The sequence below is a fragment of the Bidens hawaiensis genome, unplaced genomic scaffold (genome assembly GCF_021521415.1).
Source record: "Bidens hawaiensis isolate Kalapana, Puna unplaced genomic scaffold, B.hawaiensis_p1.1 tig00014522_1, whole genome shotgun sequence".
NCBI classification, from domain to species: domain Eukaryota; kingdom Viridiplantae; phylum Streptophyta; class Magnoliopsida; order Asterales; family Asteraceae; genus Bidens; species Bidens hawaiensis.
This window is the reverse complement of record NW_027492264.1, coordinates 275001-283880: the sequence shown is the minus strand read 5'-3', so window position 1 is coordinate 283880 and position 8880 is coordinate 275001. Positions and strand designations below refer to the sequence as shown.

At 37.3% G+C, this 8880-nt stretch overlaps 1 pseudogene; it reads left to right on the top strand.

Annotated features, from left to right (window-relative positions):
- The first annotated feature begins 7160 nt into the window (after nt 1-7160).
- The window catches only part of LOC143546942 (uncharacterized), a 4340-nt pseudogene continuing 2620 nt past the window's right edge, over nt 7161-8880 (top strand).

The following is an 8880-nucleotide window of genomic DNA, read 5'->3' as shown; positions in this document are numbered from 1 at the left end:
GAAAATATTTTAGCGTCAGCATATTCATCAGCATTCGCTGCTGACGTATTTTTAATATTTTGCAGGTAATCAGGAATAACGCTTGTAGAAACGAAGGGCTCAAGAATCCGATGGCTCGGATATTTTGTTTTATAAATTAATGGTGGTTTTGTAAAACTATAAACAAGTAAACTTATATGAGACATTTGTCTCATCTTTTGTGATGTAAATATTTATGATTTTAATCCACATATTTTATAAGTCTTCCGCTAAGTAACCGTAACTCTGATTTAATTACAAAGTTGGTACCAACTGTTGGTCGCACTCCCAGGCCTTAGATGGGGGTGTGATATCAGGTCAGCTTCATGTTTTAACAATACTCCGCTGATATCAATCGCTCTTGAGTCGGCCTTCTTTTCTGCTTCATTTGTTTTAGTCATGATTTGGATCAACATTTCTTCAATTTTGGAGTAGCTCGGATTCTGATGGCCACTGGAACTTTGTTCTAGAAATTTAGGTTTAGGCTGGAAATATTGATTCATCTGTCTCTTTTCGAATCCGGGTAAGGTTTAAGTGTTACCTCCGTCACCAACTGAAATTTAGGTGGTTTCTCTAACCTGGATTGTAATTGTTGCTGAAAGCGTTGTTTTGACGGTTGATGAAGTCAACTTATTCCATGGCCATAACGACTTGTTTGTAGTCACTCGTCTTATTAGTTCCTCCACAGGTGTCACTAGTGATTTTGGTTTTTGACAGTTCGGCTTGAAGTTCGAATTTTTTAGAAAGGGATTCAAGCTGTGCGGTGAAAAGAGTGTTGAAATCTACGTGGTGCATTCCTTTATGTGTTGGTGTAGATCTTGGTGGGTTATAAGCGAAACTCTTCTTTTCTGCCTTTTCTATGATTTCAAATGCTTCGTTAGGTTATTTGGATCCCAGGTCTCCACCGGCGACTTGGTCGATGGCCTGTTTGTTTTGACTGGATTGTGTGTCAAAGAAAGTTTGTACTTGTAACCATATACTCAGTCCATGGTGTTAGTAATATTGGGTAATATGACCAATTTGGCCTTTGCAAGGCACATAACCATAGTTAACCAGAAAAACTAACTGAGTTAGGACCAAAGGAAAAACACTGTTGGATTAGTAAATGTAAAGGATAAAACATGTCAATTTTGAAGTTAACGAATATGATTGAAATTTGATACAAACATAAATGACAATTTTTGTAATTCTCTATTTAATGTATATTAACTTCACTACCAGAGTAAAAAAAAACATACACACACGCATAAGGGTGGCAAACCAAACCCAAATGGATTGCTTTGGGTTATAATGGATAAACTTTAAAAGTAAAATGGGTTATCATAAAAATTCTTCAATTGGGTCAGGATGGGTTGAAAATATACAAGTGAGTTTCATTTATAGGTTAAAATAGGTCAAAACAAAATATCCAAGTTATCCAAAATTTATCTAATTCAAAATACCTAAACTATCACGTGCGAAACAAAACTCATCCGAAACCCAAAAAATGATCAAAACGAAACAAAAACCCCGAACTGACTAAAACAAAACTGAACCGAAATAGAAAAACGACGAAAACGAAACAAAAAAAACAGGAATGAAACCGAAAAGCTGACCAAAACGAAACAAAAAAATTGAAATGCAACCGAAAAGCTAACCAAAACTAAAAAAAACACCGAATCGACCAAACCGAAACAAAACTGAATCGGAATAGAAAAACGACCAAAACGAAACAAAAAACCGAAATGAAACTGAAAAGTTGACCAGAACGAAACAAAAAAAAAAGTGAAATGAAACTGAAAAGCGGACCAAAACAAAACAAAAACACCAAACCGACCAAAACGAAACAAAAACACCGAATCGACCGAAACAAAACGAAACTGAACCGAAATAGACGAAACAAAAAAAAAAGCAAAATACAACTGAAACCTTACCAAAACAATACCAAAACACTGAACCGACCAAAGCGAAACAAAAAAACCGAAATGAAACTGAACCGAAATAGAAAAACGACCGGAACAAAACAAAAAAAACCGAATTGAAACTGAAAAATTGACCAAAAGGAAACATTAAAAAAAAACTAAATGCAATTTAAAAACCGGACCAAAACGAATCAAAAACACCGAACTGACCAAATGAAACACAAAAACTGAAACGAAACTAAATCGAAATAGAAAAACGACCAAAACGATACAAAAAAACCGATATGAATAACTGACCAAAACGAAACAGAAAAAAGCGAAATGCAATAAAAAAACTTACCAAAACGAAACAAAAAAACTGAAACGTAGCCGACCAAATAAAACAAATGTTACGAAACGAAACAAAAAAAAAAGCCGAAATGAAAACGAAAAAACTGACTAAAACAAAACTGAAATCGAAAAAACTGAGAAATCGAAATTGAAATCATTGAAACCGAGCAGATACTGAAACCGACCAAAATGAAAAAAAAAACAAAACCGAACCGGAACCCCCCCGCCCCCGAAAAACTCGAACCTGAACCGGTACAAAGAGAATTTTTTTTTAATGAACGAGGATGATGGGGGAAACATTTTAGTTATTTTACATTTTACGTTTTTTATTTATATTTTGAGTTATTATTTTTTTAATAGTTTTTTTGAATTTTTTTTAGGGGTTTTTAAAACCCTTTGTATGTCAACCTTCACTTGTGTTAAGATGAGTTAGTTTTACCCATCTTGACCTATATTCATCCTAACCCTCTATTTTTTTAAAATTTATCATGACCCCATATCCATCCTGACCCATCACCCAAATCCAACCCAATCCATTCCCATTGCCAGCTCTACACACGCCACTAGTATAATGGTAAGACTCTGATGGTGCTTTGGATGACACAAATTTAAATCTCATAGCTCTTAACATTACTTTTCTATTTTTAACATATTATCACAATTGATTACGAAAACACGAACCATTTTTTTAAAAGGTTTTAGAATCTTTTTCATTTTAAACTTCTAAAACGGTTGAGTTGACCGTGATATTACCACAAACACGTAGTTACATATGAAAGTCACTAAATAGTAAATCCTTACATCATCGTCCCTACCAATAGTTTCAAATTTGTATTACATGCTCTTAAAATCGAGTGTGCCTATAATCATGAAAGCATATGTTAGGTATCTATTAAAAATCACTCATTTTATGTACTTACAAAAGTATGCATTAGTGGCAATAATATGGTACCTAGCTCCTAAACTCAACTTAATTAGTGTAATTAAGTCCAGAGTTGTAACGATACGGAGAAGATTAACTAACCAATTATAACAACCTAAGCAAGCACGTCGGTTATGGATAGGAGAAATTATTGGTTTTTAAGAAATGTCGTGTCTCTTAAACATCAACGTCATTTTAGACTCGGTTGCTTGTGGTCATGTGAAGCGCATGAAAAACTTTACAATTAAACGTGTTTATGTCATAAGAGTGAGGAAGGGCGATCCGTACAGTTTATATGAGTTTATTATTTATCTTCAATATATCAGTTTAGTACAAGAAGACAACTCAGATATAAATTTCTTTGAAAAAAGAGTTGGGGACAAAAATATCATTTTTATATTTCACATATAAAATATTGGCTAAAACATACATACATGATATGTCCAAGCAAGTTATTTGTTTGTTGTTTACCTAAAGTTATGACATGAGGTGTCACATACTGAAGTCCATAGTATCATTGTATGTAATTTTTAGGAATTCAAAATGCTGAAAGGAGCCAAATAATAATAATAATAATAATAATAATAATAATAATAATAATAATAATATTTTCTGACTTTAGCATATAGAAAGAAAACACATTATTTTCAAATCATCATATACAACTCACGTTATCCTATATATAATAGGAAACCAAAGATCCTACGGTAGCTGTTTTCATTGTGCATATTTAGCCCAACAGAATGTATATGTTAGCATATTAGGTCCTAGAGTTTGTTTTTCTATCGGTGTATATGGCAAGTGTTATTATAGTCTTGTTTTGGGCTTCTACCACGTATAATATAGCTTTTAGTTTCACATTTGGAATCCCAATATACTTTTATATTTCGATTTCACAGAGATTCCAACAAACAAAAGAAGAAGAAAGGTTCTAATTCTTGACAATATTTTTAATTTGGTTACAGTTGGCTTATAACTTAACCTCCTAATTAGCTCAAAACACCTCTATAAACAAATAACAAATTCAGCTTGTTATGGTGTAATAACCTTACAACCACGGCGGAACGGCGGTGAAAACTCTAATAATAGTTTAAAGAATTATACCTTTTTGCTACAAGTATAACAATAAAGCGGTTATATAACCATTTAATACACTATTGTTCTCTAATCTATGGTTATAGAGCCGACACACGCACTCGTGCCCCTTAACACGTGTGCGTCAAATCATCCACTTTATCTTATTTCACGCCACCTCACTCTAAGAAAATGATTTAACTCCCCTCAATTGAATTAAAATAATTCAAAATTATTATGTGTGCAGAGGATTTTAAAGCTCGTTAACACTCCTCTATATTCGAAATATGCCTTTCTAGGAGCATTACGATCTGCAGCTCAAATGATCCCTTATGAAGTCTCTATTGGTCTTATTCTTATTGTGCGCCTTGTGAGCGCGTTTGGATCCGCGAAGGAAATCGCTCGGATGTTCCCCTAACCCAACCCGGGAACGGACCGGAGGGAACCACAGCATGGGGGATGTCCGCGTCTCGTCGCAAGGCTCATTTTTAGTTGTGGGTCATAGGGCGGGCAGCTTTATCTGATCAAGGGCCGGGGCACAAGGGTCCTAGTACTATCCAGGTGCGAAGAAGCCCGGAGGTGACTGCAATGAGCAGAAATCTCACCGGCCTAAACGACGAGCAAACACTCGAACGTGAGAGCAAGGAATCACCCATTGTTCTATTAGACAACAAAGATCGCATTTTTCTCACTTCGTTCAAATAAAAGTTGTACCCGTACGGAATTCTTCTGTTTCTCAGTATGATCTCTATCATCATCTCTATTCCCTTTATCAAGTCTCCTATCCCACCTAGGTCTATGAATTTCTCTATCAATTCCATTACCTTATCCTTAGCCATGAGGTTCCAATAATTTTTCCTGAATTTTCGTAGGAGTTGTTCCCGGGCATACTAAAAAAAAAGGTTATTATACACCCCAACCCCGTCCCTTGGAAAGAAAAAGGTAGCACCGAAGAAAGGAAAGAGCGAGATGGTGGTTTTTGTTGTTCCCGCGAAGCGAGGATGATTCGACCAACGAATGAAGTGGGTCAACTTTTTGTCTTCGGCCAAAAACTTTTTATCGCAGGTCGAGCTTTCGACAAAAAAAGCGAAACGTATTCTCTTATCTAAGCTTCTTCCCTGTGCATGAGCTCCCCCCATGGTAGATGGTTCAACCACGCCCGGTTCCACGAAATGATTGAGAACTACGACGAGGTCGAAATGCATTTGGTTCTTTGTCTTCAATAAGTATTGCATGACCGAATAATTCAAGGAAGGGCGCACCGCAGGGAGGGTCCTTTTAAGTGGATGACTCGTCGGGCTGTCGGAGGGGGACTTCTTTGACTTCTTTGAGAAAAAGAACTTGAATAACTTCGTTTTTCTGAAGGAGTCGCCATTTAGGAGGGCTATGTCATTTACAAGCCCGGCGTATTTCGGATGCTTGAAGGCCCCGCTGACCCGAAGTGATTTAGAAAGATCCTTCTTTTTCGATGGTGATCGGCCATGGTATCCATAACGTTGCTTCTTTTTCGGCAAATCCTGATTTCGTTTTGCTTCTCCCGGTCGTCGAGCCTGATCGACTCGACTCTTTTCCCTGCCCCCCGGCCTCTCACTTCGTTTCGTTCTTCTTCTGTACCGTCGCTTGAATGAAGACACCCGATCGGCTCGACTTTACCAAATGCCCACCACTGGCCCTTCCCCTTTCCGGGTCTGGCTTTTTCGCGTCGTTTCTGTCGTCGTGGTCGACGAGGAAGAAAGAAATGAATGAATGTTCTTTTGGGAAAATGTAGAATAATACACCTACCGAGACGAAAGCTAAAGATGAGTCTAGTAGGTGGACGTATTGAACCGAAATAAGATCTAAGATTGACATCTTGATACCCTAATTTACCATAATAATAAATAGAGTCAATGCGGACTCCGCCGTGGGAAGAGCCGCTTCTTTCTTGCTTGATAGGGGGCTTCCATTCACTAGCGCAGACTAAAAGTGCTCTCCGAACCGTGCTGGATAGTCACCCATCACACAGCTCTCAAACCCAACCTGTGGTGGATCCCGGGTGACAAAGTAAAAGCCTTTGATCCTTTGCCCCATACTTTGAGATGCTCCTCCCCGCCGATCAAGCAGCGACGCTGCTCTTAGCTTTAAGCCGCTATCGTTCGGTTCGGATAAGTCAAGTCCCTTCGGTCAGTTCGCTCAGGTGATCCTCCCTTATCTTCCCTAACGTTCAGAGTTGTTCTGGTTTGAGAAAGGAGCACCGGCCGAGCGCCCTGAATGAATAAGAAATTGACAGCAGAGGTAATTGCAGATTCTTATTCGAACGAGTTGAAGCTAACAACATGTCGATTACACACCGGGGGTTGGTAAGAACTGAGGAACAATGCCCCTCTAACCTAAGTGGGCCTCGTCGGTGAAGAACATTATGAAACTGCACAACAGGTTAAGCAAACTTTACAACATTACAAAGAACTTCAAGATATTATAGCTATTCTTGGATTAGACGAATTATCCGAAGAAGATCGTTTAACCGTAGCAAGAGCGCGAAAAATTGAGCGTTTCTTATCATAACCGTTTTTCGTAGCAGAAGTCTTTACGGGTTCTCCGGGAAAATATGTTGGTTTAGCAGAAACAATTAGAGGCTTTCAATTAATCCTTTCCGGAGAATTAGATGGTCTTCCCGAACAGGCCTTTTATTTGGTAGGTAACATCGATGAAGCTACGGCGAAGGCTATCAACTTAGAAACGGAGAGCAATTTGAAGAAATGACCTTAAATCTTTGTGTACTGACCCCTAATCGAATTGTTTGGGATTCAGAAGTGAAAGAAATCATTTTATCTACTAATAGTGGACAAATTGGCGTATTACCAAATCACGCTCCTATTGCCACGGCAGTAGATATAGGTATTTTGAGAATACGCCTTAACGACCAATGGCTAACGATGGCTCTGATGGGCGGTTTTGCTAGAATAGGTAATAATGAAATCACTGTTTTAGTAAATGATGCAGAGAAAAGTAGTGACATCGATCCACAAGAAGCTCAGCAAACTCTTGAAATAGCGGAAGATGCTTTGAGAAAAGCTGAAGGAAAGAGACAAACAATTGAGGCAAATCTAGCTCTACGACGGGCTAGGACCAAATTGGTTATTGGGCCGTGAAAATTGTAGCGGGTGTACCTGACGCTATCCCTGTAATAGGATCACCTTTGGTAGAATTATTGCGCGGAAGTGCTAGTGTGGGACAGTCCACTTTGACTCGTTTTTATAGTTTACATACTTTTGTATTTCCACTTCTTACTGCCGTATTTATGTTAATGCACTTCCCAATGATACGTAAACAAGGTATTTCTGGTCCTTTATAGATACATAGAAGATATAGCATAGATATTTTGAATTCATCATTTATCACTTAGGGTAGGAACTATAGTATTTTATTGCTATAAGTATGGATTATTGAAAAGAATAAGACATGTATTTGGATATTTCCCTTGAACTCCGCAATATTTTTGATTTGGCATCAATAGTTGAAGGGATTTTTCCGAAGATAAAATGGATTATGGGAGTGTGTGACTTGAACTATTGATTGGTCTGTGCAGATATGTGCCTTTTTTCTATTTATTTATCTGCCACGTTTGAATTCACAACCAAATGTGTCTTTGTTCCAACCATCACGTAAGCCCATACGGAGGATAGGCTGGTTCACTTAAAAAAAATCTTTTCTATGATCAGATATGAATCATGTCATACATGAGCAGGCTCCGTAAGATCTAGTTCACTTAACTTAAGATTATTTAATAGTATAGTATAAAATGCATCCATTTCCTCTGCATTGGCGCAATCTATGATACTATCGGAGTAAAAAAGGGGTCTAAAGAAGAACAGAGACTGGGCTGTATTAGTAACAAGTAAATCCTTTGTGTGTTTATAAAAGAGACTTTTTTATAGAAAAAAAGAATGACAAGAAAAAATATATTTGTAAGCTATCCATGTATCCTTTAGTCCTACAAAATACCATACGAAATAGAACGCTTAGAAGGGATATAAAGAAATTCTTTGATGGATTCTTCCCAAAGGAACGATCTATTTTATTTGACTAATGGGGCCAACAAAAAATGAATTATAACAAATAAAAAAATATCTAAAACAATCTAAATCATAACTAAAATCAAGAAAAGGTCTGATCTTCTATTCGAAACGTCTAGTGATCTTCAACCAATTATGAGCTTCAATATAATTACCAGGAGTAAGTGCTATAGCCTGTTTCCAATACTCAGCGGCTTGGTCGAACCAAGCCTCCGCAATTTCAGAATCCCCCTGGCGAATGGCCTATTCTCCCCGGTCGGAATAGGTGGGGTAATTCCTTCCCTTAGAACCGTACTTGAAAGTTTCCTACCTCATACGGCTCGCCAGTTAACTCTTTTTGTATCCCATTATCCCATTTGAATCTACCGTATCTAACTGAATAACATTTATCGTAGATCTATCCCATTTTTTCGGGTTAACTAAAAGAAGTTAATAAAATGAGTTTCAAACTTAAATCTTAAGTTTGGATTAAAAATCCGGTTTATTTTAGTTTTATCTTTTCTCCCACCTTCAGAAGAATAAAACATAGACATTTCACCTATAATTAGAATTTTCTGAAAGGTAACTATCTCAGTTTCAT